Source organism: Pteropus alecto, unplaced genomic scaffold (genome assembly GCF_000325575.1).
Source record: "Pteropus alecto unplaced genomic scaffold, ASM32557v1 scaffold185, whole genome shotgun sequence".
Lineage (NCBI taxonomy): Eukaryota > Metazoa > Chordata > Mammalia > Chiroptera > Pteropodidae > Pteropus > Pteropus alecto.
The window spans coordinates 4664868-4677610 of NW_006438088.1; the positions used below are offsets into that span (position 1 = coordinate 4664868).

The window sequence follows — 12743 nt, forward strand, 5'->3', positions numbered from 1 at the left end:
GGCCTCAACCTTGGCCTATAATTCTTTGAACAACCATTAACGCAGTTTGTAACAGCTCAAGGTCGCATCCCTAGAATGGCTGTAACTCCCCTTACAGAGCCCGCCTGAGAAAACTCAAGGCTGCCAAAATAAATCGCTACTTGTTCCAACAACACCTGAAGATGGGACCTCTGTCCCTCAGCCTCTGTGGGTCGGAAGGAGCCTAACGTCGATCAGCACCAGTTAACGAACCCAGATAAGTTTCACATGGACCAACCCCACTTCTGGCTTTTTGTATTTTTTCACTTCCCTGAGTTTACTGACCTCCCCCACTTCCTTTTCCTTCATTCTCCCGTTAAAATGCCTAGTCACCTGTGTACAAATTGAAGTTGAGTTCAGTGCACACTAGACTCTTTTCCTTATTGCAGTAGTATATTAATGATTAAAATCTGACCTTTCCACTTAACTAGTGTCCAGCTTTGTTTATCTTTGATATTCTCCACGATAATGTAGGCTCCATGGGCTGGATTTTGTTTCCCACTGGCACATAGTAGAGACTCACTAAATACCCGCCGAGCATCACTGATGGATCAACATTTGTACATGATTTTAGTCCCTCAGCCGCACTTCCGGGCTGGGGTAAGCGTGTCTAAGCTTGTGGATGAAATATCATGGCTCACTTCATTTCCTGAATACTTGGCACCTGACAGGTGGCTGAATATCACAGGTTATGCCAGTCTTCCTAAACTTATCTTCGATTTGTTTTTAATCTTGATAGAGCACCATCTGCTACGTGCTTAATATCATCCGTAAACATACACGACCAAACAGAACACCATGCTAATGAAAGACTACTGAAAAGTGCTGGGTAAAAAGTATTTGTTTCAGAGGAAGACTTTCCTTGTGGATGGTTATTTCCACCACTCCCCACCCTTCATTTCCATCCATGGTCCTGGCCCCGAGACTTCCCTTCATCTCCAACTTCCCCGGTTCCTCTCTGAGTTTCCATTCCCGGGACTTCATTGAAAGTCAGTGCTCTAACCTTCCTTCAGATGCAATCCAATGATGTCTTTCGGCGTTCACTTTTCAGGGGCTCTTAGTTGATTTCAGTGCTGCTAGCAACCTTATTTACCATCCTCTTTCTCCTTTATTCTCATTTATTTTCAGCTGTGTCTTCCCACCATTTTCAGGTGACTAGAAAGTCCCAAGTATGATCTGTCCCTTCCAATAAATGCTTTAGAAGAAACTATTATGGGTGAGGCACTATGGAGATTACGAAAATCTAATATTCAAATGCTGCACTCGAGAAGAGGGGAGACAGTCTATCCTCGTGAAAAGTTAAAGTTTGCTGCACAGTAATTATTTGTTGAATGAAATGGTTATGTAGGAAAATTCTGGTGATATCCAAAGCGTAAGAAACTGTCACATGACTGACACAATCAATAAGTCAAAATTCTCCATTTAGAGCCATAGCCTCTCCCCATTGCAGTTCTTTTCACTTCTGTAGGGTGTTTTCCACGGATATTGTAACATCAACCACAAATTATAAAACTAACTTATCTTCTCACTGCATCCTCAAACCTGCCAATTTTCTAACATCATCATAATTATCAGAGACACCATCAATGTTCTGATACTGAAATACATCTTAGCACCTTCAGTTTCTTTAGAAGGAGATCCATGCCCAATCATCACTGCTGGAGTTTTCCCCCTGCCCTCATTTCTATGATCACAGCCCTGGTCTGAGCATCAATAACCTCAACTTCCATCTCCTCGGCTTCTCCCTCTCCTGCTCTACGAAAGGCATCACAGACACTGAGAAATGAGGAATTAAAACTTTTCTAAGGTGTATATTCATCTTTGACTCTTGTCTTTACATATTTTGGGTAATGCCATCTTTTAAAAAAATGGACTTGAGTTTTGAGTTTTTTAGTAAAGAAAGTGTTTTAATTTTTAGTAAAAGAAAAAAAATTCTGGGTGAAGGTGGTCAAAAGGTATAAACTTCCAGTTGTAAGATAAATGAGTTTTGGAGATGTAATGTACAGCAGGGTGACTAGAGTTAATAATATTGTACTGTATATTTGAACGGTGCTAAGAGAGTAGATCTTAAAAGTTTTTATCACACAAAAAAGTTGTAACTGTGTTGTGATGAATGTGAACTAAACTTACTGTGATCATTTTGCAATACATACATACACCAAATCATTATGTCGCACATCTAAAACTAATACAATATCATATGTCAACTATATCTAAAAAAAATATTCCACCTCTATCTCTTAACCTTTCTATCTGAAACCCCGTAGATATTAGACATGAAAAGATTTACAAATAAAGTCCCAGGAGCCCATCCACATGGGCACTCTTGAAGCAAAATATCCTGCATAGGTGGAACTTTTAAAGGCTCCCTGTTTCTTAAATCTTTCATAGCTTCCAACTCCTATAAATAATATATAGTAAGGTTCACCAAACAGGAAAACAAGAGTAGACTTTAAAGCAGGACAGAAGTTTCCATGGATGGAATTTTAAGACATGAGTGCCAAAGGAATCCATCTTTAATATAGTTGATAAGGCCAATAAAAGTCATCTCTAAGGCTTGCTGCTCAAAATGGACCAATGGCATCTGCCAAACTTTGAAGCCTGTTAGAAGATGCAGAAGCTCAATCTCCACCCTAAACCTACCAAATTTCAAGGAGATCCCCAGGTGATTCATAAGCAGAGTAAAATTTGAGAAATGCTACATCAGATAATATAACTCTGTCACCTAAAACAGTTGTGACTCAGGTGAGAGGTCTGGTCAACAGGCCATTATAGTTGATTAGAGTTGTCCACTGATGCACTGAAACATCACCCCAATATCCATTTGGAGAAAATGGTAGACTTGGTGCTTTCTGATGTGGCTGACTAGGACTCTAGTTTTTCTTCCTTTCTGGGGTGCCCTTTGTTGACTGTTGACTATTAACAGAGCAGTGAGGTGATAATGGCTGTAAACCACAGCCTGGGATTAAGGGCTTCCTTGATGGGGCACAGGGACTAGCTGAATCATATCGAGACACCTCCGCCCCCAGTACTCAGTAACATTTTAACACAGGTGAGGGTTTGCAAAAATGAACATCAAGGGAAGCCTAGGAGGAAGAGGACTCAGAGAGCAACAGTTAAAGTTTGTGTGTGCAGGAGCAGGGAGGAGTGGGAGCCAGGCAGCCCAAAGGGGGAGGTGGGACAGAGACATTTGCACACAGATTTTGATGTACAAGGTAGGGTTTTCTAGCAGCAGAAAGTTAAAAACACCTCTTTCTTCTTCTGTAGCTGCTTAGCAGCTGCCTGGTCTCTCTGATGTATTCCTGGGCCTAGGCAAACAGCTCCATCTTGCCACTGCCTGAGACCGTGAACTTCTATCAGATCCCAGGTCTTTGGAAATTTGTCAGCTGACTAAAGAGTAGTTAACCAGTGAAAAACTGCCAATCTTGATCTGGATAATCACATGTGACCTAATGCCAACTCTAAACCCTTGCTATGAAACATTTAATCAGAACAGGCCCGAGGAATGCCATACCATACTCTAAAAAGCCCCAGAAGCCACGGTCACCATCTGGGAGAACGTAATCCCCAGAGAACAAGGTGTGGACCAGCCTCACTGCCACGGGGGTGCATTTGGACACAGGCCTGGTCTGCTGCATGAGGACCACTGTTAATGCTCCTACAGGCATGGGGACATCTGGTAAATTACCACTGAAGGCTGAGTAGAAACAAGAGAAGCCCCATGGCACCATGGTTGCGTGTGCCCCACACCAAGGTGTGGTGGTGGTTGGGTAGCCATCCTGTCAAATGAGCGAAAGAGATGAATGTCTCTTCGTGGCTGTGGCTTCTCCTCTGTATTCTTTACTCTCCTGAAGCCACAGATCTGCTCCTCTGTGACCCACCCCTCAACAAGTACCCCCACCCTGCACCTCAGCCAGCGACTTCCATCATCCTCGTGGTTCTCGAGGAAAACTCCTCCTTCCCCACTGTGCTACAGAACATCCACTTCATTATAGACACGTTTTCTTACTCTATATAGTTTGCTTACTCTCCACTCCCGCTTTTTCTTCTTTCTAACCTTAACAGGCATTTGGCTTTTCTCAGTGACATTTTTTGCAACCCAGAAGCCCAGGAATTTCTCAGCTCGCCAGCCCTCTGGCACACTGAGGTAATGGATACCTTCGGTGTGTTTTCCCATTCCTCCCATTTCTTATCTAAGAACTATCCTCTCCACACCTACAAGAATACATGCCAGCAGCCTCACTTGTCCCACATAATGGATATAACTGGTTACAGGAATGGCTGCCTGGCCCAGGCTGGACATCCGGAATTGGGATCCGAGAGCACTGAGGAACCTCTCTGCTGGCTTGAAATGAAGATGTGTAAATTTAGAAATCCTGAGGTAAACATGTGCTCATAACAGCAGAGAAATCTGGTATGAATGGGTGGATGGGTGGGTAGATGGGTGGATGGATGGATGGATGGATGGATGGATGGATGGATGGATAGATGGATGGATAGATGGATGAAAAGAGAGATGATAGATAGATAGATAGATAGATAGATAGATAGATAGATAGATAGATAGAAATGATAGATAGGTCCATCCCTAGAAAGAAGAAGTGATGGAGAGATAAAGAGAGAGTGCCCTCTTTGTCCACAGGCAACTTACCAGTTCCTGGTTCTAGGCCCTCATGATACTCAACTCTACTTTCTGATTTGGCACTACTCTTGTATCCTTATTTTTAAAAACTCTTCTTTCACTCAAACAAGGAAATCTCTGTCACTGGCTATGGAAATTTGTTAGTTTTGATCAAGTTCTTTTTATCACTCTCATTCATATCTTGCTGAGTCTCTCCCACAAATGTCACGGTGGCTTTCTTTAATTTTTTAATCTCACAGTCACTATGTTAAGAGTCCAAACTGACCTCTTTGGTTAGCATATGCTGACCCTGCATGATTACATATTTTTGGGGTATAAAGTATTAATATAAAGCCATCTGAATGACTTACATATTCAAATGATTATTATTTCTACTCAAATAATCATTTTGGGAAACGATAAGTGTATTCCCAAATGTGGTCACTATTCTGGCCATCTCTGGAATGCCACTTCAAATCTTCCCCTATGACAGTAAATGTACGTCACCGAAAGGTAGACATGATTTTTAGAAAGAGCTACAATTGTGCCATAATCAGGGCAAGTGAATAAAATGAGGAATCAAACCTTTTAGTCAAAAACTTTTGTTAAGCACTGTTTTACCCAGCAAGATCATAACTGGAATAAACAGATACTTTTCCAATAGGACAGCTCTAAGAGACATTTATTTGAAGACATTAGTTCTATTACATCTGTTATGTATAAACTGCATTCTTTATCACTATCATATCTGTCACCTTCATCCAGGCATCTGGAGTAGAAACCAAATATTCATAATGCCTAGTAGGTTGGAGAAGAGGGATTTAATATGTGTTTGTTATCAATGTTTAGGGCACTGTATTACTTAATAAGAGGTATACCTCTAAAGAAGACATGCCAAACAGGTAGTAAAAACATACATGAGAACAAAAGAAGATTAAAGACCAACACAGATGACCTGAATCATTGCCATAAATTAATTATATGTCCCATGCTTAAAATATGTAAGCTGTTGATGAGAAATTGAAGCATCACACTTATGATATTCCTGCCCTAGCCACAGTTCTGAACTCTGGATATAGATAATGTGCTTTTCAAGGTGCAAGTTTCTTCCTGTTATGAGGGATAAGCAATAGCTATTTTTTCCTGGGCCTTCACAGAAGTATCAAGAAACTGCAAAGTAAGCTGTAATAAATGTCAAGCTTTAGCCAATAGGTCACAAAACGAGCTTGATCTCAGAAACATTTATAAGGCAAGCTGGTGCAACCTACTTCTTTGTGCAAATTTCAGCTAGTGTGATCAAAGATAATGAGTCACCCCGTATGGTATTTTAAAAACACTAAAGCTGCTTCAGTGTTTTTTTCCTGAACTTCACTGTAACTGAAACTACACTTGTACTTTGAGACGAGATATGGTTCTCATGCATGAATTAAACAGCTGACTCCACACTGAGTAGTTTTAGGTCAAAAGAATGCACTTATATAAGGATAAATGAAGTGTGCTAGCCTGTAAGTCCTGGAGCTCAGAACCCCATTACAGTTCATCCAAATTTGTTGTTTGCCCTGGAAACCTAAAGTGTTGGGCACACCTTGAAATGGACAGACAATTGGCTGTCCATTTTGACAGAAAGACCTTTTGATAGAAAGATGTTTCTTCTGATGATCTCTCTCATAATGGTACTCACACAGTACAACATGAGATTTCCTCCCTGTTGGTGGCGGTCGGAGTGAGCAGTTGTCTATGAGGGGTGATGGATATACACCAAGGTAGCACGCAGTAAGGAAGAGAGCGTGAGCTTTGAAGTTATAAGAGTTCGAGTGTTGGTTCTACTACTCCCTGCAGACTTAGGTGGGTTACTCCACCTTTCTGAAGCCAGGTTCCTTATCCACAAGGTGGAGCTGATATATAGTTATATCACAGAGTTGCTATAGAGATGAAATGTGATAACACGTGTAATAATGCAGATCTTTATTGGCACAAGAGTTCACTTGCTTCTAATCCTTCTCACGTACACTCTGGCATCCAATACTTGGCGCTAGCATCCCAAGAAGGCTGCAGAATCCCTGTTACTTGGATTCCGTCATCACCAGCTTGAGCCTAGACTGATATTCACTAATTTCCTTTCACAAACTTCTGTACATGTCATAAAGTGACGTTTGCCCCACACCCCTAAAGAAGCTGTAATTATCTTCTGAGAGACTCTTCAAAAATACTCTGGTTAGTTGCTTTTTAACTTTAAAACATTTGAAAAATCATAGCTTTTACCCAATTTTTCTTTTTTATATCTTTTATCACTTTACCTAGTTTTTGATATATAGATACTTGATGTCAAAAGAGCTGACTTAAGTAATTTATGCATTAATTCTGTAAATATCTAGTAAGTACCTAGTATATAGTAGGCCCTGTATTAGGCACGGAGAACGTAAAAACAAATAAAACATACTTTCGAATTTCAATGATTTTACAGTATGAGGAAGAAGACAAACCCATGCATAATTTGAATATTCCACAGTAAGTCCTACAATGAAAGTATGCAAAAAGTGCCACCATTTACATGGCACTTAAAGTTCAAGAGCACTCTTCACACATTTCAGCCTCACAAAAATCCTATGAGCTGGGCGTTCACTGTTACTAATCATTTCCAGGTCAGATAGAAGGAAGCCAATCAGAGGGAGGGGAAATAAGTTAACCTTAGATCACGTGGATAATAACCATGATTTGTCTTAAAGCTCGATTGTGCATGTTCTCTCCATTGTCCCTCAGTGTCATCAGAATACACTAGCACATACCCAATCGAGTTTGCAAATGCCTTATAAATGTCACCAAAATTGTTCCTCCCAGGAGATATTCAGACACAGAAACCTCTCATTCTCTGGCCTTGGCCTAGCACCCTAATCTCCCTTCTCTCTCTTCTTCCACAGGAACCCCACTGAGAGCCACACAAACTGCTGGGTGTCTTCTGATGATGTCAGGTGGTTTCAGAAGCTGGAGCTTAAAATAAATGCACAGCTTTGCCATCAGTCTTGGTGCTACCACTGAATTACTGATGCACACCAGAGTTTGCCCAGTTCAGGTGTAATTAGCAATCCATGTATCCTCTGGAAACAAGAACAAGAATCATCATCATGATCAACATGATCATCATAATCAGTCATTTTTTTTAGCATAATCGTGACAATAACAATGGCTTATTAGATCCCTAGACATGCTACTGTGTCTGGCCTGCTAAACCTTTTCTTTCAGTGTTACCTCAAAGTTGCAGAATCACATCCTCTTACTTCTGTACACCCAGTGCCTAGAACAGTGACTGGCACATAGTAACCCTCACCTCAGTAAATATCAGTTAAATGAATGAATGAATGAATGAATGAAAAAAATTGCCCTGGCTCGATCCTTTCTAAGTGGCGCCCTCACCTCTGTAAATATCAGTTGAATGAACGAATGAATGAATGAAAAAAAATTGCCCTGGCTCGATCCTTTCTAAGTGGCCACAATGGCACTGCGTGATGACTTCACTCTCCAGGCCACAACTGGTTTGAGGTTGGGTGGGTATCATCAGATCAAGAACAGACAATCCATAGGCTTCATTGTGACCTATGACCTATGGCCTGCTATGAAATGAGGAAGCCCCTGTGAGGGCAAATCTGTTCAGATTAGAGAGGAAGAAAGCTGCTCAGCAGAGAGGCGAAGAGAAACTCAGGTCAGGTGAGACCATGCCATCCTAGAGAAAGCACTAGAGAGATAAAAAGGAACTGGCCTCTAGGATTGTCTCAGTTCCTGACAACTCCCTAGTTTCAGCTATAGATTAAAGCGCAACCTGACTTAACAGGTACAGCCTTATTTAACAGGTGAAGATGATTTTTAGTGTTCCAGCCTCTGCTACAGGGTATCAGGTGAAGATGAATTTTAAAATGTGCCAACTTCAGGTTCAGAATCACCATCGGTTTGTATGAGATAAAAGGCATATATCTCATACATACGAAGCTTGACCAATGGTCGGCTCCTAGCTGGACAGAAGCCCATGGCCTTTGGGCAAAGAAATAGGTTTCCTCTTTGGGGGAGGGGGAGCACATGTATGTCCATGCTAGGGTGCAGAGCTTGACCAGGGCTGAACACAGGCTGGATTTGAGCCCCCCTTGTCCGCTCTGCCCAGCAACCTTTTGAACTGTCCAGGCTGCCCCACCTTTCCCGAAAGTGTGGCTTTGCTCTTCTGTGAGTAGGCAGAGGCAGAAAGTAAACTTACAGCCAGATGGTCTTTGGTAAAAAACCACTCTGGGTTAAGTGAATGGAAAGTGAGCAGGCATCTGTTGTTTCTGGCCTAAGGGGGCTCCAGCCCAGTTGTGACTGAGGCCCCTGGGGACCTAGCCACAGCATTATGGTTTGGGACCAATGGCTGAACATGCAAGCATCAGTTGCAAGAGTTATAACATCGTAGGTCAGTGAGAGGCATTCTGTGAACACCGGCAAGGTGTAGACAAGCAAGAACTTCCCTCGGTGGGACAGGTGACCATCAACTGCAGAGCTGGTCTTAGGCAGCAAGTGACCTTATGGCAGTGGCCAGGCAGCAGTGGGTAAGGAATGACAGAACATCCAGTTTTGCTAGATGTTCACTTCCTCGTCACTGAATACACCAGAAATGAAAGACTTAAGAAGAAGATACTAGATTTGTAGTTACTTGTACACCTCTATAGACCAGGGCAAAAAGATGCTGGAGGAATGAATCAGGGTACCAAACATCTATATACATCATGCTGATAAAGTGGTCCATTCTCTCATACCTCCCTTTTTTGAGGTGGCTCAAATGATTCTCTGCTCCGTGAAGCTTATGCAAGACTAAATCATCACTTGGCCTCCTTATGGCCTGAAGGGTTCAACACAGCCCTTGGCACATGGTCCACAGTCAGTACTTGCTAAAAACATACAATAGCGATACACCCTGGATTGTGTCCTAAGATTCTAAACTCACTAAACCATGAGCTTATCAGAAGTGCACGTCAGAATCCATTGAATATATTAAAGTCTCTAATGAGGAAACAGACTGGTCGGAAAATTAAGAGAACACCTGTCCATATACCATGAAAAGCTTGTTCCAGAATTTTATTTTTAAGAAAGATAGAATGTCACTACATTTATAAAGAAATATGAGATTTTTAAAATCTGGAACTTTTGTTCAGTTCTAGAACTGTGAGTTCAAAAACCATGAAGCAAAATCAATCTGGGTTTTCATAAAGCAAAAAAAAAAAATCTCAGTTTTTATGAGCTCAATAAAAGGGTTTACGTATCAATTTCAACGTTATTTAAATTACATTTTTTAAATGCACTTACATGAAAATATTTAGTTTTCTTCACATTTTTTTGAATGGATTTTAGAATATGAAACAATGTCTTGCTGACAATGTGCATGCATTTTTATCATGTGAAGAAATAACTGCTCACATCACAAGTTAAATAAAAGTCACTGAAGTCTGAGATGCTTTTCTTGGCAAAAATCTAGTAATAAAGCACAGACTGGGAAAGTGGATTCTCTAGTGATATCCCCACAGCATCAACACAGCGCCAGCACAGAGCAAATCTTTAAAAAATATTTCATATTGGAATGACTCTTATTGCCATAGTTGGCAAAATTTTTGAGGCTGAGTTTCAAGTTTTTGTTATTCTTCTATGGGAGAAGGGTGGAGAAGCAGCCAGGGTGGGAGGCGGGGTGACAGATGGGGGTAGCTGGGAGTGGACGGTTTTTCTGGAGTGAGGTTCTTCTTTGACGGTCCGTACAGAACACCTTCCAGTCTTCTTCCCCCTTCTCTCCTCCCTCCCAGCCACACACCACGATGTCCCCTCTCCCACTGACGTTCTCCCCAAGACTCACACCCAGTAGATCGACTCATTATTCAAAATTAACCCTTAGGAAGGACTTATTGACAACTAGGTGGAATGAAGAAAAGGAGTGAGAAAAGCCATGTGGAGTGGTAGCAGTAGGAGAGAGTGCCAACAGGGACGTGAGAAGGTACTAAAACTAATTCATCCACCTCAGGCCAATGCTGGCCACAGTATCACAATCCATAATGGTAGCATATACACCATAGGATAGCGGTGGTCAAACTTCGCTACACACTAGAATCAACTAATGCCAAGTTGCACCTGATGCCAATTAAATCAGATTCTCTGGGGATGGGACCCAGCCATAAACTGTTCTGTTGTGGTTGTGGTTGTTTTTCTTTAATTCCCCAAGTGACTCCTATTTGTAACCAACTTTGAAAACAAGTATCAGAGAGTCATGCCTCTCAAATGTGAATGAGCCTCTAAGACAATTCTGTTATCCCAGCCCAGTCATCTGGCTGAATCTCGATCCATCCAGCATGGCGGCAGAGGCTCCAGGATTCTGGGGAAATACTGCATCAGTGAGGGACCAGCTCACTCGTTTTCTTTCTGATTCTAAGAAATGCAGGAAGCTCCTGGTCACGTTTAGCCTGCTCTTAAAGAAATCAAAAGCTCAGTTCTGAAAATGGAACACAGTCACGTGGAAGAAGTTCACTCTTTTACACGTGGGTCAGCTTCCCGGGGCACAGGGGACAACTCATCTGAAAGTTGTCACTTCTTAATATCCTTCAAGGACACACAGAAGACACAGAGTTCTTGAAAGTAAAATAATGTTATAAAATGAAGCTCATAGTTCACATGGTGTACACTTTGAACACTCACATTTAAAAGGTTTTTACTGCCCTGTTTCTGCATATATGTATCTTAATTTCTATCTATTAAAATGAAAAATGATAGATAAAACAAGCTATGCTTATTTTATCTACCAACTGGTCTTATCTTCAGCTGTCTCTTTAAAGTCATCTAAACGGTTCATCTCTGTAAAAAACAATCAAGATTATTCACGGGTTAAGTTTAGTTTGGCCAAGACATAAAAAGCAGGAGATAAAATACATTTCACTTAATGCTTTTCACAATACAAATTCCAAAGAAGAATGTTCACACAAGTCTCACGACCTACATCCCACTACCTGTACTGAACAATTCTGACCGGCTTTATCCAGTGGGATCTGCAAAGTCAGATCAATAATACTTTGATATTTTCTAAATATAAAAATACCGCGTGTGAGAAAAACAGGAACCCAAAGAAAAAAAAAGACAGGGCTTGGATGAAAAACAGAGCTAGCCAGCTGGGGTGCAGTCAGAGACATGGAAGTGTCTTTTTTGACCAGGAAACTGGGCCTCAGGTAGAAACGAGATTGAGTTGGAGCTAAAAAGGCCTGAGCCCAGAGCACAGAGCCTGGAGGAGGGTAGTGTGCAAGGGCCTTTCGCTGCTACGGGTAGTTTTGATGTTAGTTTTATTTCCAACTTCCAGCTCCCATGCATCCTCCCTAGACTGCAAATAAGAAAACAATATGTGGAAACGTAACAAATCTGGTGGACTGTTAAAAGCAGTTCTATAGTTCTTACGGTGCTTTGTTGCAAAGCATTTTAAAAATGATTCATTATTTAAGCCTCATACCCTCTCCATGTGGTAGTTCCACACTCTCATTCCCACTTTAAATACCGAGAGATGAGACACAAGGTTAAGTGATTTGCCTCACGTTACACAGCAGGCCGAGTTCCTGGTTCTGCCTCCCTGGGTGCACAGGACCTGCGCACCGCGCAGAGGGGAGCCAGGGCGCCAGCCCGGGAACAGCAGTCGGGGCTACCGCCGAGGTGCTGGCTCCAGGCTTTGTCCAATAACAGTGAAGGACCAGATGAACAAACAGCCCGGCAACTCTCAGCACCACCTGCATGGGTTTTTACAGGGAGAAAAAAACTCATATCCCCCCGTCCTCTGACCAGCAAACCACCAAAGAACGCTTTATTTCAGAAGCATGAGCAGTTGGGTTTCCAAGACCTGCATTGGCCCAGCCCCCAAAGTGAGAAGACCGCACCCTTCCGAGGGACCAAAGTCGCGCTCAAGACCGAGAGAAGGTTCCTCTTCCTGATGGCCAGGCCGGAGAAGCCGCAGGAGCGCTCCCGAACCCAGCGGGCTGCACGCTCGCGCCAGAGGGACGCGCGCCCACCGCGCGCACCAGCCGCAGCCTGGTTCGAGCATCTGCGGCGGAGGAACCCGGCCGCAGGCAGC

General features: G+C 42.3%; 1 protein-coding gene across 2 annotated transcripts in view; it reads right to left on the minus strand.

Moving 5' to 3' along the window:
- PHACTR2 (phosphatase and actin regulator 2) overlaps positions 1-12743 on the minus strand; it is a 222303-nt gene that overhangs the window by 208839 nt on the left and 721 nt on the right. The window lies entirely within an intron of this gene.